Here is an 18,257-nt window from a genome sequence, read left to right as displayed (position 1 = left end):
TTGGGATACAACTAACACATTTATACTTCTAATGAAGAAATACAAGGGACAAAACTTCATCATAACTGCTACCTGCAGGCAATGACCAATATTACCCTTGCAAATGCATTCTTGAAGAGACCAGCTGACTTCCTTCACAGACACAATTATAATAGATTTAGGATCTCAATAAAAGGTTCACCACTAACTTCATCATAGCCAGGTGAACTGGTTTTGGCTGGCACAGAGTTAATTTTCTTCCTAGTAGCTGGTACAGTGCCTTATTTGGGATTTAGTATGAGAATAATGTTGACAACACGTTGATGGTTCAGTTGTTGCTAAGTAGTGCTTATCCTAAATCAAGGATTTATCAGTTTCCCATGCTCTGCCAGCAAGGAGTTACACAAGAAGCTGGGAGGGAGCATGGCCAGGACAGCTGACCCGAACTAGCCAAAGGAATATTCCATACCACAGGACATCATGCTCAGTATAGAAACTGGGAGGAGTTGGCCAGGAGGGGCGGATCACTGCTCGGGGACTGGCTGGACATCGGTCAGTGGGTGGTAGGCAATTGCATTGTGCATCACTTGTCTGTCTTGAGTTTTATTTCTCTCTGTTATCTTCCTTTTCATTACTATTGTTAAATTTTATTTTATTTCAATTATTAAAATTGAAATTGTTCTTATCTCAACCCACGAGTTTTACTTTTTTCTTTTCCGATTCTCCTCCCCATCCCACCATGGTGGGGGAGAGGAGTGAGTGAGCAGCTGCATGGTGCTTACTTCCCAGTTGGGGTTAAACTATGACACCAGGATTCAACTTGAAACACTTAAAACTGAAAGGTGTCCCTCACCACTCCTACCGACTTCTCAGGAAAGGCCTGCAGTAAGTGGAAACGCCACTTAACAATCACGCATGGGTGAATAAGAGGCACCAGTGCAGGGATTTACGGGCTCTTTAGAGCCCTCACAGGAAACTTGGGCATGGTGAACCCTGGGGGATGGTCCATCTGGAAAAACTGCATTAGAGTCAATCACGTGTTTCACGATAGAGTGGCTGTACTGACATATCACCCCTTCAAATTCACCTCAACATAGTCTTTAAGTCCAGCTAACATTTTTCAAGAGCATTACAAGGCTTTATCCATTACAAGACAGCTTAGCAGAAAACTAGTTACAATTTCACCAAGTAACAGAGCTGGACAAACCTAGAGAAAGAATTCAGAATAAGTCCCTATTTCAACACTGAAACAAAAAGACTTGATTACACAGCAAACCCTGGCTGTACCAGTGACATGATCAGTGACATGCTCCCACTGGGAGCAGATCACCTAAACATTTGTGTAAGATGAATTTTTGATAGGACAACAAAAAAAAAAAAAAAAGAAAGAAAAGGAATGCACCAGAGCTACTGACTTAGCCTTCCATAAGCTCCATAAATTAATTCCCCCACATGCTTGAGGACAATTAAAAAAAAATAAATCTGATGAGCAAGCAGTGCATGAAATACTGAAACTAAAGCAATTATTTGAAGACCATTCTCTGCTTCCTCCTCCCTCCCCTTAAAAATAAGAGGTTACTTAAAACAGGTATTTCTAAACCTTTCAGTCCACTGTAGATTGACTTCTTGGATGTGTCATCACCAAGTAAAAACCAGGCAAACTCCTTCTGAAATACCTACACATACTTTTGGCTGGAGAAGACAGTTTCTATCATATCTCAAAATCTATTTATACAGTTCAGGTGAACAAGACTACTGAGTCTTGTTCAAGTGATGATGTCGAGAAATCACATCACTTGACTAGGATGTAGTCAAACTACATCCTTATATCAGCTTTAAATTATTTTTATTATCTCAAGGCAGAACAAACCTTATAAAACAGCTTATTAGAAAAGGGACTTCAGTATGAAAAATCAGGCCAAGATACCACAGGGTTAAGAGGGGAAATAAGTAGTTGAGCTCAAATGAAAAATTGTTCTCAGGAATTTTTAAAGGAGTAGGTAGAATTCCTTTAGCAACTGGTGTTTGATGAGACTAGCTGCATCATGTAGGGCTAATTAAAAGAGATGTTGTTGGTCAGCACATGAGTTACTGACCACAAGCCATAAGATAAAAGCAACCAATAAATGTAACAAAGAGCTTTCCGCATGTAGTATTTCAATAATTACTAGTACAGCTGTTTCGATGAAAAAGCCAACTGCAATTTATGAAAGTCCTATTTTTGCACAAGATTTAAACAGTCTCTGAATTCAGTGAGTCCAAGAAAGATGACAAAAGATCCCTTCCAGAAAGGAAGTGAGGGAAAAGCATATCAAACCCATACAAAGATAAGCCTGTACTTTATGACAGAAAAGGCACTACGTTTAAAGATAGAAATCACCAACTTCATTCAAAAGACAGACACACTGAATTTTTCTATGAGGGCAATTGGAATTTTGACTAGGAAGGCTTTAGTGACAACACACTTCCTATTCTGTGGAAAAATAGTTTTCCTAAGAAAACATTTATGAACTCTGTGTATAAACTGATAAAGTTCAAGGCATGTATAGTCAGAAAAAAAGCATGTTAAGTTGTACAGTAATTTGTAAAAAAAAGCACAAGACCCCAACATACCCAGCAAACAAGGATGCAGCCTGTAATCAGTTATTTGGTTCATGCATTACTTTGCCCTTGTACTGTGATTTATATACTGATAAAACAAATAGCTATCTGTTTTAGCCTAAATGGTTAGACATACTTACAATATTTTATCCCTGCTTGCCTGAGGTGCAACTGCAAGTACTGTAACTGTTTTTCTGTGAAGAATTATTGGATTGGAGCAGTCATCACCATGTGTAACCTTCTCCCAGCATTAGGAGCCTTTTATCACTTAGATGAAAGTTTCTCCTTTACTATGCTAATGATGAATTGCAATTTCCGCTGCATCATCTCTCCTTTAATGTAGAGGCAGTGGAGGCAATGGTTTATGCAGTACAAACAAACCCCATCATGGGCCATGACACTTCTGCTACAATTTATGTATGGTGGGGAGAGGATTCAAACTCTGTCCCGTGAAGGACTGAGCTGACAGTTTTCTCATAACCACAGTATCAGATCAAGTGCTCAGGTAACTGCAACCCAATAGACCTATGACATTACAAGATGTTGCCTTATACTGTGAACCATACTTTCAACATCAGCCAAATAAGCAAGCCATCCATTGAACATAACCCACAGAGATCCATTTCAGTTGTTTGTTGAATATACCTTAGCCATAACTTTGAAGCAAGCTGATCAGCAGTTCCTAGCTCTTCAGGCAATGCAACTGTCAGCAGCTTGCTTTCTCCCATGTACCACTCTGATGCTCTAGTGCACACGCAGAGAGAAGGTATCAGTTCTCTCTCTGACATCTCATGACAAATATTACCAATCTGATTGGACAAAAAGCTAACTAAATTGCAAGAGGAAGCTAATACTGTATAGTCATGTTTCCAGGAAGAAGTCTGCAAAACCTGCTGATGATTGCATTGATACCTCCTGTCTTCCTCTTTACACCTCCCTCTTAAACCCTTCTGTTAATGTGACACTGACAAAGGAGATGGAAGAGTGCTCTGAGTAGGTCTGTACTCCCTTAACTGTGCCTTCATTACAGTCAAGAGAGCTCCTCTTCCTCTTGGAGTTGAGGAGAAGTACCCTTGGACTAGTAGTTGCATCTCACACATCCACTTCTAACCACACACAAAACTCTGAGCTAGAAAGAGACCAGAGGGGCCCTCATGCAGTTACCCAGCTATGCAACCGGCACTGAGAACAGATCCTCTCAACAAGACACTCACCAGCCTAAATTTCCTACATTCTCTTTGTTAACAGCCAGCTTTCTCACTGCTAAACTTCCTCTTCAATCTGCTCTTTACATGAAGCCCCTGCTTCAACATGTTCAATGCAGCTGTTTGACTGCTCTCCTACCCACTTTCATTTGTTTCAGGTTGCTTGTTCCTTGAATTGGTCACTATTTCTCGACATCATCACTAGTCATCCAATAAAACAAGAGACACTTAATCACCCAAGACAGAGGTGCTTCATCAAAATATCCTGAAACCTTTAAGTGAATGTGAATACTTGAAAGCCTCTCTTCAGATTTACTTTCTTTTTTTAAACAAAAAGGAATCCAACCCACCCACCTCAGGATCAGCATCCTTCAGAAAAGCATTCCTCCTCCCCCTCCCCACTTTATTTTCCCCCCAGGCTTGGCTACAGGAAGAAACACCATGTCCTTGCTTTTCTAATGCATCTTCATCTAGTCTGTTCAAAAATTTGTTCTTGAAAAAAATAATTTAGTTGTACAGTCATCATCATATATACTTAGTTTCGGTACTTTTAACAAAACAGTAATACAGCAAATCGCTATAATATTAAAAAGACTCCTTCATGTTAACCCTGCTAAGTATAAGAATTGATAAAGTTGCATTAGAAGACAGGGATACATGTACCAGCTACATTTGTGCTGTAAACAGCAGCCAATTCCCCACAATCCTTCAGCACATATGAGAAAGCATTTCTCTGACTTTTAAGGTATCAGAACAGTGATTAACACTTTCACAACACCCTCAGTTCTTTTAAAACTCAGTTATTTGCTTTACAGGCCAATATTAAGATTAGGAGACACAAGAAGACCAATATTAAACAGATACAGTAGTTGCTAGCAAACACATTTTAATGAATACGACACAGCAAGGCTCTATGAAGGGCCACACCAGTCTTCACCCATTTTCTCTGAGCACACAGAGAGGTGTACAGCAAGAAACAGATACCCAGAAGTAAGGTGGTGACCAAAGATAACTGGGTCATTCAGACACGTTTACAGAAGGTGGCAGTCTTTAATATTAACTAGAACCATATCTAGTAAAAACATGTGTTGCAGTAATGAGTTTGATGATAAATTGCAGTTCAGTTCCTGGACTCAGGTTGTCCAGTGTAATCAAGAGTTGCAACTAAGTTGCTGAAAGATAATTTGAAGAGTCAAAGTATCACTCAGAAGTACCTGAAAGTTAGTCATGTTTTAGTTCTACACAATTACTTAGTGACACTGCTCAGAACCCAGTGGGTTTCTGCACAAATTGCTAACATGAATCATGACAGAGTTTGCAAAACAGCCTGGCAAGAGATTTCCTTTAGCAATAGGGTATCCTATGCTTACATATAATTTGCCACTCCACAACAAGCTAAGGTCACCAAAAAAATCAAACAAACAGACAGACTTACAAGAGAGGTACCTCCAGGAAGTACCTTTTTTTTTTTTTTTTTTTACGTTATTGAGTAACTTAATTCTACATTATGCTTCATGCCTAAAGGTTGGTCTATAAATCACATTAAGCAAAGCAAACATCTTAACACTGTTCTTAACGGTTTGAAAAAAATTATTTAACTTCAAGAAACTGCCACCTCAGTCATATACCATAGAATGAAATATGTTTTCCTTGTAATTCATAGGTCAATAAAGAAAATGTATTTTTCTAATAAGTGTATTGTAATTCTAGCAAGAAATCCTAATGGAAGAGGCAAAAAAAGAAACCCCTCCACACCCCACCTTTGAGGGTCAAAAGGTCTGGCACAAATATCTTAAGAGTTTGTGCAAGTTTTGCTCAAGTTACCAGGTGTTACACAGACTCCTCCCCAGTGGACAATAAATTACAGCAGCAACCACTGATTAACGTTATTTCACCACCACAAACCATTACTCCTTCTAGAAATGTAAGAGAGTGTCAGTTACACTTCTTGTTGGGAAAGAATATGAAATAAGATATTTAACACTTCTTGTTTACTGTAATGCCTCCATAGGACATGATCTGATTTCTTGACACTGCTTTAATGTTTTATCACTGCAATGAAAGCTCCGATGTCTAGGTAAAAAAAGTCACAGTAAAATATTTAGCCACTTGGAACACACACTCAATTTCTCTTATCCTCTTCCTGTTTCTAAAACAACTCATTTTTTTGACATCAGAAACTATAATGGGATGTTCAAAACACTTGTCTTCTCGCTACCGTGACCAGCCACCATGTCCACAAGGCCTCCCACAGACCACCACAGTGCAAGCCACAACTGAACTTCTGACACCCTCGTAAGGTCAGAATTACTAGCAAGCTTCAAAATAATTTATATTGTCTGGTTATATGACAGCATAAGTTGTCAATTATTTTTCAGCAAAACAGCCTTTAAATAAAAAATGATGTATGACACAGCTGTAACATTTCTGGAGAAACTACACCTAACAACAATTTCAGAGGTCATCATTCTTCTGGTGTACAAATGCATTATAATGTTTTATAGACTGTACACTGTAATTTCTGATCTACACAACTTTGGTCTAGATATGCAGAAACTTCACCAAGAAGTTCCCTGAACATGGAATAACTGATTATCTGCTGTGGAAAGGATACCAGCCTTTCCTCAAAGCAGAAAGCATGTAGTAAGTATCACCCATTAGCAAAACAGTTTTCTACATCCGGACAGCTGTATACAGATTCTAGTTTCTCACCCAAGCGAATGGAAGAAATTAAATTTAAAAGAGCACCGATGCAACTATTGACACACAATTAAATTTATATACATACCAAAATTTATACAGTAAATCATCTCATTGCTTATCTGAACCGCTACTTAGTTCATTTGCTTGATCACTTCCTACAATTTCGTCTGCAATAGTCCCTTTCACCCTACAAAAAATTCAGTGTTCTACTACACCTTTCAACATTGCTTTTATATTTCAGGGATGCATCCTCGGCACGCCACCACGCCCAGTGCCCGACACAGACCGAGCCCAGGTCCCGCCGCCCACCCACCTGCTCACAGCAGCACCTGCCCTCCCGCCACACGCTCTGCCAAGGAGAGGGGCAAAAAAAATAAAATAAACCCTCTTCATCTTTTTTCTGTCGCCCACTAGAAAATCTGTCGCTTGCTCCCTTTTGTCCGGGTGTCAGGCAGGATTACCGCTGAGCATCGCTCGCCGCCCCTGCGGCACCGACCGGATCCGCTGCCCGCTCCCGCGGCGGGGCCGGGGGCTCCCACCGCATCACCCCCTCCGGCCCAGCCCCGGTCCCCGCCGCCCCCGGGCACCCCGCTCGCCACTCTCCGGCCGCCGGGTCGGCGGTGCGGAAAACACCGGCGGTCTCAGGCGGCGGCGGCGGAGGGGCAGCCCCCGCCCCGCCGCCTCCGCCGGCCGCGGCCCCAGCCCCTGAACCCCGCCTGAGCCCGCAGCCCCAGCCCCGCCGGCAGGTACCTGCCCCGCGGGCGCGCCGGGGAAGAAGGGCGGCGAGTGCGGGCAGCCCCGCACCCCTTGCCCCCGACACTCACCGCTGCCCACGGCGGCGCCCGCTCCTTTGTCTGCCCGCCGCGCCCCGGCACCTCCGTGCCCCGCTGCCGGGCGCCCCGCGCCCCCTCCCCGCCGCGCTGCGGGCGGAGGAGGACGCAGACGAGATCCGCGGTGGAGGCCGCTGCCGCCCGGCGGTCACATGCAGCGGGCGGGCGCGGCGCAGGCTCCCTCCCGCGCTGCCGGCCGGCTCCCGGGAGCCCAGCCGGCAGGGTCCGAGGCGGGGTCGGGCGGTGAAGGTGGCGACCTCGGCGGCGCGGGGAGGGAATCCCCAGGGCGGCCCGCTCCGCTCCGCGCTGCCGGCTGGGCTGGGCGCGCCGGCGAGGGGAGGGGACAAAGGAGGCCGGGCGGCGGCAAGAACGGCTGCCGCTGCCCGTCAGCCCTGTCGATGTCCCTCCTGCTCCTCCTCCGCCGCCGCCGCGCGTTCAAACCGCCGTCAGGGGCCGCCGCGCCCCCTGCCCGCCCCGCCCCGCCCCGCCCCGCCCCGCTCCACTCCGACCGCCCGGGCGTGGCGGTGCCCGTAGGGAGCGGGGCGGGCCCTGGGGCTGCCGCGGGGGAGCGGGGCGGGCCGTGTCTTGGAGCGGCCGCCGGCCTCACTGCGCACCCCAGCGGGAGATCGGGCCCAGGCTGGTCCGCGGGACGGGCTCTCCCTGTCCGGAGCCGGGCCAAGCCAGCGCTCCAGAGCCCTCCGAGGCCGGCGGGGTCACCTCACCTCCTCAGAGGCTTTACCTGCCTGCGCCCCCGCGGCGGTGAGCGCTAACGGCTGACCGTTCGTTGGCCGGCTGTCCAGAATTTTGTGCTGGCATTGCAGAGGCCTTCAGGAGGTGCGAAAAGCAGATCACTAAAGCTGGTGTGGTTGGGGTTGGACCTCCAGGGGAAGAGAAGGGGCTCAGGCTCTGACCCTCCACTCTTGACAGCAGCAAACCCCCTCAGTGCGTTGGTAAACTTCCCCATCCAACGTCCCACCCTGACAGTCACCTAAATCCATGACAGCAATAGGAACCTGACCTTGCAGAGAGGTGTTGGCTCGTCATGGGTGTTCCACACCTGAAACTTGACTTACTGATTCAAAATAGGTATGACATCACTGCGACTCTTGAAGAGAGCTCTCTCCATTCCACAGGACCATGTATTGTCTTTAAAAAAGAAAAATGGAGGAAAAAAAGCTAAAGGTGGCACACATGATTCACTCAAATATGAAACACGAGAACATGGAAGATCAGGAGTTCCTCTATGGGTGGCAAAGTACAGCTGGCAGCACTACCCTGTGACACCTCAGTGCTGTTGAGCTGCAGTTCTCCACATAGAGACAGGCCGCCATCCTCCTCCAGCTCACCTGTGTGCTACTTGCCCTGGTTTTGCACATCATCCGTGGTTCAGCGGCATGGGTTAAAATGGAAAATGTGGCAGTGCTAATGAGTTGCCAGTAAGCTGAGTTTAGACGGTATCACAGGGAAAGAGACTGAAGAGACCAATTATAGAGTGGAAAATTTCCTGTTCTATACCTAAATCTGCAAACTGTTATAAAACAGGCTGAAAGGATATCAAGCATATAAAAAAAGAATTCAAGAGCTTTTGATGTCTGATTTTAGTCTGTATGAATCCCTTACATATACGGTTACTGACAATATAGATTACTTGTCGTTAATAAGACCTGCATCAACTGACAACATGGTTGGGTTTTATTATTTTTCCAGACTCTTCTTTTAAGGTTTTGGATGTTTTTCTGAGAGGTCTTTATTTGTGCCCACTGAGGTACCAGATGTGGTTATCTCTAATCTGCCTTCAGAAGGACATGGCGTGAGGAGTGTCTGCATCAGACATGCCCAGCCACTGATCTCCCCTTGCACAGACAGGGGCACTGAAAACCGGTCCCAGCCCAGTCCCCTGCCAGTGGTGTTTCAGCTGCATGTGTTTAGATGATGAACACCCTTATGTGATGCCTGCAAAGAACATCTGCAATGGTTGCTTCCATTCTGCTTAAGCTTCTCATTACTGTTAATGGACTTTACTTCACAAGAACCCTGTGATGTAGAGAAAGTATTATGATCTTCACTTTCAACATGAGAAGTTGCAGCATAAAGCAGCAGTATCGATTGCCTCAGGTCATACATATAGTATGTGGTAAACCCACAAACTTAATCCAGAGTTTGGGTGCAGATCCAGTCAGTCTAACGACAAGTTCATTTTCTTTCTCAAACTCTGTTTCTCAGGAGTCCACTCCTGAAAAATTCTTGAGAGAAGGAGCAAAGCAATATCGAAGAAGACACACTAACAGAAATTCTGTTGAGCTCATGCAAAAAAAGTGTACTTAAATGGAAATGTTGCAAGTAGGCATATTTACACAGAAAGCTTCTGCAGAAACATTATCCTGGTTTGGTAAGTATACAAACAAAGAAGGGGAACACAATGCAACATGTTGCTTCAATACTGTTCACTTAAGACATGTGATGTAAGTCTTTTATTGGCCAAATTTCATGCAGGAGCAGGTGAATCACTGGAACATCGCAGTAATCTTAGGCCAAAGTTGCTAACACATTAATGATTCCCATCAAGGACTGTCCACATTATGAGTACCACTGTATTCTAAAGAGTTGTGGCATTGTCATCAGACCCTGTGGTAACACACAGTTTGAACTGTTCCCACAACAATTCCTGTCAAGGGACAAAGATGTGTCAAGTGCATACCTCCACAGTCATCTCTGTTAGACGGTTCTAATACATCTTCAGAGTTTTGGGCGTCTCCCCTGCCACGTGTCTCAACAGACACTAGAGTGCCCAAAGGCACATTCTGTAGCCCAGTAGCATAAACCTGTAAGAAGCCAACCTCTCCAAAGCAGGTCCGGCAGCAAAGTCAGGAGATTCATCTACATTGTGAAAGCATGTGCCAAATATTTGTCAGGAGATAGTCATGTGCCAGGCTGCTTCTGGCAGCAACGGTATGTATTCAGCTGCCACAGTTGCTAACAAAGTACTAATCATGTTGTGTGTGGGAACAAACTGTGTATAGAGCCAGCCCTGCTTGCAAATAAATGCAATTAAACCTTCAATAGATTGAACTGAGTTCATCAAATGTGCTCTGACCAAAAGTTTGTGCTCTGCTTTATTACAGTTCCTGAAAAGCACAGTCACACTGCCTTTACCACTTTCCAAGTATCTCTCTTGTGTCCTGACTAAATACTGACCATTCTCCTGATTCCTTTCCCCAGTGACAGTCTTGCCCATATTACCGACTACTTTTACTAATTACTTCTTCCATATCCAAAGCTAAGCAAGAACTTTATCTTTCAAAAACTTTTTCCTCTCTTGCTGTCCTCAGGCCCTCATGGCAAAGCACGAAAAAATGGTCAGGCAGAAATAACTCAATATTTATATGAACCTTTGATGATAAGTGACATTCTTCAGACCCTGTGGGCCAGAGTGCTTGCTAGTTAGCATACCAAACACAACAAATAGAAATCCATCATTTCTGGCTTTGATGGTGTCTGTGGGAAAAAAAAAAAAAAAAAAAAAAAAAAAGATTGCTTTTTAAAATGGAAAAATTACTTTATAATTCCAAATTTAACAATGTGTTGTTCCCTTTTTTAAATGAACGATAAAATCAATATGCTAGCTGTGACTAAATAGCAGTGTGTGGGTATAACACTTGTAAACACCACAGAATTGCTCTATTTCTAGTAGCTATAAACAAGTCAGTGAAGGTGTGGACCAGCAATTACAAGTGATTAAAGTAGCTATTCACTGAGCTGCATTGGCTGACCATACCTGCATTCCTTACCTGTGGCAGCTGTGTACCTTCATGATGGCAGCCTAGTCAAATGTGTTTTGTTTTGCAGTTGCCACAGGCAAGGAACCGGGAACATGGTCTGTTAATGTGGCTCAGATAGCAAGAGGCAACGTGTTATGATCTGCTTGTTCGGTTGGTTGCAAGGTTCTGTTCATGACCAACACTGAAGGTGAGTCCAGTCATAACCACTAACATTAAGATGAACTTAGCCAAATGAGTGGGGGTGTTGGGGGTGGAGAAGAAAGGCTAGCTTCTTACCTGTCTTCTCTGCTGCTAAAAGAGGACGCTACTGGGGATAATCACCTTCCAGTGTTTTCTGTAAATGGTTCTTCCCTGTGAATGAGTCTGGGTAAGGGAAAAACTTCTTACAGAAAAAATTTTCCAGGAAAATCTATTTCCAGAAGTTTCACTTGGAAGTCCCAGCAAACCCTCTGAATCTGCATGTGTTTTGGATACAAGCATGGCCTGATAACTGCCCATGTGGAAGCTGATGCACCATGCCTGCTTCCTTATGGTTTTATAGGTAGCATATGTCTTTTTCTGAATTAGATCCAGAGATCTGAAACACAAGCTGAGGTGGTCTTTCACCAAGTATCGTGAGGCAGATTTACCACTCACCAAGAAAGTGCAGTGAGAATGGAAAAGAATGTGTGTCCTCTTGACTCAGTCTCTTCTCATTCAACACGTAAAGACCTGAACTTGGCAGAGTAGCTCAGAGATTTTTTGCACAATAAAAAGAAGATCCTTGAACAAAAGCTCACCAAGTGAAAATCCAAAGGGATTTTCTCAGATAACAGTACTGTTTCTATCAGAAAGGAACTTTGCTAAATAGCTGCAGTGATACAGTTGCTTCATCTTGAGCCTGCAGTGAAATCTCTGATACCTTCATTCATCATCCTTTTTTTCTGACAGAAATGCAACCCCACAAACAATAGTGTTTTTTACACTTGCAGGAACCAGTGTTGCTAATTAGGTTTCTAATATATTTTCTATAACTTCCCTTAGTTTTCATTCTGTACATGTATGTGGCATTGTAAAATCGGAATTATTTAACCTGCATCTCTGTTTCCTCTCTCACCCTCTGGCTGTCTGGTCTGTTTAGGTTGTGTATTTCTGTGCCGGGTTTGCACATTGCCCGGTATTAAGCAACTTGCAATTTGTTTGGCTTCTGTACTTGCTATTGTGATACAAATAATAAATAATTCTACATTTTTAAAATCAATTATTATTTCAGAAGCTCTAGGAATTAACTTGTTTTCCTGTTTATGAAAATATAGTTCTATTGGTTTTACCAGAGATCAGGGGCATTCCATGAGGCACTGTAAAAAGCAGCCTTTGCATTTTACAGGCTTTGCAACATGCTACTATGAAACTGGGTAGAATGTTCCGTGAATGGGGGGAAACCCCCTGGAATCTTCTGTGACATCTAATTTTTCTCACCATTGCTGTTAATATTCCTAGGTGCCTTGCTAATGGCATGGAGAGCTTTACAGACTTATCTCATTTGTGTCCTGGCTGGTTCAAGTATTTTCCTAGGAAGCTTTTATTCATCTGGGGAAAAGTCCTCTGAAGTCAACAGGAGCTGTGGGTAAGTGACTTTTTAGGTCTCTGAACTGTTTACAATCATCCTCCTTAGCATCCAGCCAGCACTTTGAAAGCTGACATTGCTCCTGCCTGTCCCTGCAGCAGAACCAGTTCAATTTAGAGTTCAATGAGGAACTCTTAATCTGGTAACAATAAAAATCCCCATTGTTTTTCTTACTTTAAGCTGTTCAAACCTATTTTGCACACCCCCACCCCAAATAAAGGAACACAAAAAGGAAACCACCATTCTTAATACTTTCAGAATAATTCGGACTTAAAAAAAATACAACAGGATTCTGCGTCCAGTATCAGGGGTATTTTGTGCTTCTAAGGTGAATTCTGTCCTCTCCATGAAATGTTCTCTTGGTTCCTAAACACAGGGAAGTACCCAGATCTCATGCTGACCTCAGAACTTGAATGACTTAGTGGAAGACATGCCACTGTCTTCAGTGAGACCAGTTTTTTAGCTTGCATGCTCAGCTTCCTAACACAGTGCTTTCTGTGTCTGGGTCTTTTTTCTTGATACCAGAAGCTTTTATATTCAGTTACACCTTATAAATTTCAGTGTATCTTTTCCATTGCCTTTTTTTTTTTTTTTTTTTAACCCTACACTGTACAGTGTGTACTATATTGTGAAATAGTAAATATTTCATTATTTAATTTTAAGCAAGTGAATGGAATCTTACTTAGCTGATGGACAGGTAGTCCTAAAAGTCTGCTTGCAGCAGTATTTGGCTGTGCCATCAGCCACTCCATTACAATGCCTTCCTTGTTTATGTAACTGGCAGTATGTTGCATCAACTCATATATTGTTGGTATTTTTGATCTCTTGCCAACCTGCTAGATTAATTTGGAATTGCTTTCAGTCCTAGGCCACAAAAAAATTGATGATATTTGTTTTAAGCAGAATATTCATATTCATGAGAAAAAAATAACCGCCCTCAACATCTGAACAGTGACTATATGCCCTGAAGCATATGGTCTTTGAACTTGCAACTAGGATTTCAGACAGTATTATCATTAATTACTGGTGTTTATTTTGTGTCCATAGTAGTCATCAAAAGAGGTGGGGCTCACAACAGAACTAGGAGATGTGCTAGGAAAAATATGCCGAGCTTTTCCTAGGACAGGAATGACACTAACTGCTAGCAGAGTTCGGAGAATTTCAGAAAACTCCCAGGTCAAGCCAGAGGCATGTTATATATGAAGCTGACTCAAAAATTGAACTCAAATGCCATCCATGCCACAGAAAGTGCGTGTGTGACGTTACATAGTTTTTAAATCGCGACACAATGAAGCCTCACTGATTCATTATTGGGCAGGGTGAAGTTTTGCACACCCAGCTGCACTGTCAGACCATGGGTGCATGGTCTGCACACAGCTGGGCCCAAACACCTGCCTTTTTATTCCTGAATGGAACAAGCCCACTGATGTAGCAAATAATGTTGACAATGGGCTACAAATCATGAGGATGTTGCCCATAGTACTTAGTAGGAGAATATTTTCCTGAAGTGTAAATGAATGGTAACATCCATTCTGAATGCTAGTCTCAGATTTTCAAAGGGAAGTGAAATCTCAATCTGTGCAAAAACTACAAAAGAAAAGGACAAAGGTATGCATATAGGTTGAAATATGAATAAGATGCACCAACAGTAAGAGAATTGTATGACATTCCATGAATGCTGGAACCCATAAATTCTAGGTTTTTAGAGTTTCTATCCTGTGATGGATTCCCTGGTGTCTCATGAAAAGTTAAATGACCAAAGTTTTTCTTGCAGTGGAGACATTCACAAAGCCTCTACTGTGCAATTTCTCCACAGTCTAATAAAGGAACATAACATTCTGTAGTTCTCCATCTCCTGGGCAGGGTTTCTCTTATCTCTTGGGTTACCTCTTTTGATGAAACGCACAGGGACTTACAAAGCTGGGACCTTACCTTTTTATGACAAACACACAGACATACACAGCATGCACAACTTGAACTAAGGTAAGAAAAACGTTACTTACACAGACACGTAAAAAGAGAAACTCTAGCACAAAACTGAAAAAGACAGTAAATAGGGTAACAGGAAAACAGCTTTAGAGAAATCTCAAATTTTCACATTTATGTATTTGCGAGAATTGGCCTTGAAAATGGGACTATCCAATTACTTAATTTACATGATGAAAATCATAGTTGCCATAAGCAGCCAGAGTACATTTTTTCCAGTTTTATACCTTTAGCAATATATGGCGGCAATCAGTTCTTCCAGTTAATCACACTGTAAATCCAAATATTCTCTGAAACTCTATGTCTTCTCTGGCTTTTTCTCCCCTATAGCACAAAATTGAGAAAGCAGCATTTAACCAACTATTTTCTTTCCCTTTTCTATTCTATATTTAATCTTATTTCCTTTCCTCATTAAACCATGCGAAACATGGACAGCTTTCCTCAGATGTAACAGTTGAGCTCTCTGCAGCAACATTGCTGTTTAACATATCAGATCATTGGGATATCTAACCTGAATTAAATACAATCCTGCTATTCCTGCTATATCCAAAGACAAAAGTAAATATACTTATATTTCTATAATAAGGGAATTTAATGCCTTGGAAGTTGTGTTGCAAAACAAAAAAAAAGTTCATTTGTATGAATTCATTGTTAAGTTGCAAATTAAAAGATTATCACATATGGCTTTCTGAGCAGTGTCAGAAGTGGGCTTCAGAGGTGTTAGCCCTCAGTGAAAGGAGCTTGCTGCTGTGCCTTCAGAGTTTTACCTGGCAGACAGCAGCAGGAGCAATGCACTAGGTTGACACTAGAGTAAGAAGGGTGAGATGGCCACAGCTTCTTTCCCACTGCAGTGGCATTTGTATCAGGCCTCTGTCCAGTGAGTCTTTATGATGATAACCAGCACTTTGAATAGCACTGAAAGTAGTTTTATCTAAGGTTTATTGCTCTGTGTTGTATTTCATGTATTGCTGGAACCTCCTTTTTTTGTAGGACAGCAGGAGGCGATTGCAGTGCATAGAAACATCTTCCCTTGTAATCATTCAGAGAAATCTTGGGCCATTCAGAATTCACCACTTGTGCCCAGGTCTTACCGAGACCATGTAATGGAACTGTTTAAAGAAAATATTTGAGGTGAAAGTAATAAAACAACCACACTAATTCATACAAGTAAGTTTTTGTGAAAAATTGCAGGAATGCACACCTGATTTTCCCTGTAAATAGAAGCATTCAGCTGCTGCTAATTAGCATACCCATGTACTGCAATTTTAGTAGTTTGGTGGATTCTGAGTAATTGCAAAGAAAAAGCAGGCACTGCACAATAAAACTGGGTGGACAAGCTTAAAAACAATCTAGGCTTTAAATGGATACTAAACGTAATTCAGGTTCCAAATTAGAAGCCAGATCTTGGAGGTGCTCCAGACATTGGACTCCCATTGAAATTTACAGCAACTTCAGCAACATCTCTTATTAAAAAGCAATAGCACTTTTATTGTTCCTGAGTAGATTTCAGCTATTCATTCCAGAACAGTTCATTCTGTAAACAAAGCACACTAGTGTAGGTACTATTCATAAACAAAGCAAGTATGCTACCAGACCAGGTTCAGGAGTTTGACAGACTACCCCTTGCTAAATAATATAACTGTTACTTTTTTAACATCCCCAGAATAGTTCAAGCAAAATGTTGATAAATTGTTTTCCACTTTGAAGATCAGTGATAAAGAGACTGATTACAGTGGGAATAAATAAAAAATATTTTTAAAAAGTTATATTAAAACGTGAACAATAGCAGCAGGGAACAACTATATAAAATGTCCCACCCATTTATATACTTAGGAAAACATTCCAAGTATTTATATGCTGTATAACTCACTGAAGCTGTAAAGGGTCTTCTCCTCAAACAACCCACAGCTGAGCTGTGCATGGCAATGATACCTAAATAGGACTGTGCTCTGGAGGATATAAGGATGTTTAATTTTAAAAAGTCGGTATGTTCTTTGGTGCTTAGTGTTCACCACGTGATTGCTCCCTTTTGGTTCCTGTATTTTTAGCCCTGTTGGTCCAAATACACATTTGGAAACAGGTTAACCACCATTTGTTTCACTAGACCATATGTGGCCCACCTGCGTGACAAAACCAGAACCAGCTGAGACATCCTGGTTGTAACACACTGCATTGCCCTATGCAGGGAGCAAGGAATTCAAAACAGGGGAGTAACATCAGTGTATCACCCAGGCTGTTGTTACGGGCTTTATTTCAGTACATTTATTGGATAGAGGAGGGTCTGCCGGACACCAAAAGCAAGTGACTTGTTTTGATGTGTGGAGGACTGGGAACGACATTCTGCTTCATGACTCGCCCAGATGTTTACAGTTTTGCCACTGTCTGGTTATATATAGTAGTTCTATTTCGAGGCCCTATCCCTAAGGCACTTCAAGCACTGATAGCCAGATCTGGGCTTAAACCAAAATCTTGCTGGAAATAGCTAGAATAATTTACCCATGCAATGTGGGATCATGTTTAAAAGCAACTTAAATCCACTCAAGCACTAAGATTTTGTTTAAAGGTATTTTTTAACCTGCACATTGCCAGTGCTAGGACAGCTTCAATAATGTTGAGAACAAGTGGAAAAAACAGCAAAGACTTGTTGCTGGCAGTCAATGCTGCTCAAACCTGTTCCACATAGCTGTCAGAGCTTTCCCTGTAGTGTTGCACCAGCAGACTTCCACCACTCAGGAATGGTTGGAAATTTTTGACAAAAAAATTTTGGTAGCCTCTAGCAAAAGTTTACGTCTTGGTATTGCAAGATACTTTATCTGTAAGATATTCACAGTAGCAAACTGGGTTTAATATGTAGGCATATTAATGGGGGGTTAAACAAAAAAATGCACTAACTCGTTTGGGTCATGGGACAGATTTGGAGTGATCTTCCAGGTTTTTTCCCCCAAACATTCTAGATTTGGAAAAAGATAAGTTATTTCCTGAAAAATAAAACTCTTTACCTATCTCCCATGCCACTTCTTCAAGAATGCAGGGGTACTTATGGTGACATAATATGACAAAAAAAGAAATAAATAATAATGCAAGGATGTACCCTAGAGGCCTATTTCTGTTCTCAGTGAAATCAGTTTAAAAATTCCCACTGACTTCAATGGAAGCTGGATTAAGCTTAGTTAGTTTTAGAGGAACTTTAATAGGAGAACAGATGTCTGCCTTGGGCAGAAAGAAGATGAGGGACTTTCAAAGTATCAAATTAGAGACATGGGGCTCATGTTCCATTTATTATGCCCAGACAATCTAGTGTAGGAACAGAACAATTAAATATGCTCTGGTCTTCCTTTATAAATTTCCTCCTCCTAAGTCTCTCAAATGAGACTTGAACACACAAACACACACACACACAAAACCTAAACCCTCCTCTTGAACCTATAAAATTCCTCCTTCCCTCCCCAAAACTCACTCTGTATCAAACAGTTCTTCCACACACACAAATTTATAACCCAGGAACTGGCCAGATTCTGATTCAGAAAGTGCCTCAGCTTTTCTGAGAATTTCATGTTTACCTGCCACC

The 18,257-nt window shown here is 42.3% G+C and overlaps 1 protein-coding gene across 2 annotated transcripts in view; it reads right to left on the bottom strand.

Moving 5' to 3' along the window:
- CDC42SE2 (CDC42 small effector 2) overlaps positions 1–7,759 on the bottom strand; it is a 95,464-nt gene extending 87,705 nt beyond the window's left edge. For both annotated transcript variants that reach the window (XM_074812033.1, XM_074812034.1), the window contains exon 1: positions 7,313–7,759. The gene's annotated coding sequence lies outside the window, so the exon portion shown is untranslated. The remainder of the gene's footprint in view (positions 1–7,312) is intronic.
- Positions 7,760–18,257: the final 10,498 nt, after the last annotated feature.

The sequence above is a fragment of the Strix aluco genome, chromosome Z, assembly GCF_031877795.1.
Source record: "Strix aluco isolate bStrAlu1 chromosome Z, bStrAlu1.hap1, whole genome shotgun sequence".
Classification (NCBI taxonomy): Eukaryota; Metazoa; Chordata; class Aves; order Strigiformes; family Strigidae; genus Strix; species Strix aluco.
The sequence above is the reverse complement of the archived record's forward strand: the minus strand, read 5'-3'. Positions and strand labels throughout refer to the sequence as shown.